Here is a 2,527-nt window from a genome sequence, read left to right as displayed (position 1 = left end):
CGCAGCTGCTCTATACTTCAGGCTCTGTGCCCATCGAGGGTGTGTGTGCTGGACTGAGGGGAGAGCGAGGGATTTTTTTTAAAAAATATTGCCCATCAGGGGTGTGTGGCTTGGCTGGGGTGAGGGCGAGTTTTTTTTTTTTTTTAAGTACTCACTGTTGTGCTGGAGCGCTCCTGTGCTCCGTTTAGCCCAGAAACCCATTTAAAATGGCGGCTGCAACGTGCTCCACCCTCCAGGCACATCATGTGCTGCATGTAGAATGAGGGGGTGGGCAGGATCCATCCCCTCATTCTACTCACAGCGCGCGACGTGCCTGGAGGGTGGAGCACTTCGCAGCCACCATTTTGAATGGGTTTCTGGGCAAAACGGAGCGCAGGAGTGCTCCAGCGCAACAGTGAGTACTTTTTAAAAAAACAGCAACCACACCCTCTCCCCAGCCCAGCCCCTCCCGATGGGCAATTTCATTTAAAACCCTGCACCCTCCCCCCAGCACAACCCCGATGGGCATGGAGCCCACAGTATAGAGCAGCTGTGGCAATTTTGGCTGCTCTATACTTCAAGCTCTATGATTTCTGCCTGATGGAGGACTCGGGTGCTGCATTAAGCCGTTTGTGGTTAAGGAAAATTTAACCACAAACGATTAATGGTGTCGTCTGCATCCATTTTGCATGTGGTTAGCATAACCACAGCTGGCCATGGTTACATTAACCACAAAAACCAAAGTGTCATCTGAACTGGCCCACTATCTCTGTCCACAGAAGGTTATAGCTGGCAAACCAACTGAAGCTGGTAAATGGCACTCCTAGTCACCAAGGCAAATAGGGCCTCAAATCACAAACTGGATCAAGGAGCGGACCAAGCTACATATCTTCTCTTTCGAGGGAAGTGAGCTTCAGTTTATTGGCTCTCATCCAGCCCATTACCAAATTCAGTTACTGGTTTAGCACCTGCAAAGACTCACTTGAATGAGTCAACAGGGAGATGTAGAGCTCAGGGTCATCCCCTCACTCCATATTCCTTGGTGATCCCACTCAACAGCTTCATATAGAGCCGGGCGTATGTGGTCCTCCAGTTAAACTATTAAAATAACAGTTAAATACCTTAAAATTTGACTGGGTAGGCCTGGGTAGGCCTGGGTATGCCTTCCAGCAGGCCTACCCAGTCATATTTTAAGGTATTTGACTGTTATTTTAATTTATTTATTTTTATTTATTTTATTACATTTATATACCGCCCCACAGCCGAAGCTCTCTGGGCGGTTTACAATATTGCATTCGTTTTATACATTTTAATCAGTTTTATGTATTTTATGGCATTTGTATCTAATGTTGTTCCTTGCCTCAATCCAGAGGGAGGGAAATCAAATTCTTCTTCTTCTTCTTCTTCTTCTTCTTCTTCTTCTTCTTCTTCTTCTTCTTCTTCTTCTTCTTCTTCTTTGGAATTTGCTACTGCACAAAAGGCTTCTCGGCCTTTTGGCTAAGATCAAGTGTAGCATTTGTTCTTATCAGTTTGTAGTGATAGTCCCTAGCTTGGACTGATTCAAAAGGAGATTAGACAAATCCATTGATGATAAGGCTATGAATAGTTCTGTCAATTGCTTTGTATTACCTTCAGTATCAGAGGCATTATGCCTCAATCCCAGTTGCTGGGAATCATGAACAGGGGGGTGCTAATGCACTCATATTCTACTTAGGAGTTTCCCCTAGACATCTGATTGGCCATTGTGGGACCATAATGCAGGACTAGATAGGCCTTCAGTCTTATCCAGCATGGCTCTTCTTATCTTTTTATGTTTCTTATCATTTTATGCTTATGAAGTCAACAACCCTCTCCTATTATCTTTCCCTAGTATCTGGCACTATAAGTGTATGGCTGCTAAGCAGGAAAGTTTAACTGAATTATATGATTTATAACTCTTGGTAGATGTTTTCTTCCATGCATTTGGCATGGAATACTCCAGAACACTGGGACCTACTGAGAATTAAGGATCCTGCCATTCCATATTTTGGAGTCTTTCAGTCAATGCTATCGATTCCTTTACAAGAACAAGAGGTGATTTTGAAAAGAAAATCCTGCAAATGGGATTTGATTCTGAGTTTTTGCATATGCACTGGAATCACACTTAATATGTTCGGATTCTGACTTTTATTTTGTGATTTTATAAATATCCATATTAACAACTGATAAAATGACATACTTGTCCTGAGTGAAATAACTTCATTTCGCAAGTCTCCTGTAAAGCTCTGCCCACACAGGACCTAAGTAAATGTCCAGATAAATATCTTATCTTGCCAACAGATGTGTTCATTCAGATTTCTGTTCACTTTTCAAATATGTTTCTGTCAATGGACCTCTGGAAAGATCTGCAGTGTCATGTATATTGCCAAGGATCAGAGCTAGTAAGAATACTCACATCTTCTCTTTTTTAGTAGCCTCACTTTGCTTCCAATAACTGCAGTGAATGAAAAGTCACTGGGATTTCTAATTCTTATTCTGGTCAAGTTCATGCCTCTTATAAACATGAACA

General features: G+C 42.5%; 1 pseudogene; it reads left to right on the top strand.

The window, feature by feature from the left end:
• The first annotated feature begins 1,456 nt into the window (after positions 1-1,456).
• Positions 1,457-1,634, top strand: LOC134413457 (U2 spliceosomal RNA; annotated as a pseudogene).
• Positions 1,635-2,527: the final 893 nt, after the last annotated feature.

This window comes from Elgaria multicarinata, chromosome 1, assembly GCF_023053635.1.
Source record: "Elgaria multicarinata webbii isolate HBS135686 ecotype San Diego chromosome 1, rElgMul1.1.pri, whole genome shotgun sequence".
Classification (NCBI taxonomy): Eukaryota; Metazoa; Chordata; class Lepidosauria; order Squamata; family Anguidae; genus Elgaria; species Elgaria multicarinata.
This window is presented reverse-complemented; position numbering and strand designations above follow the sequence as displayed.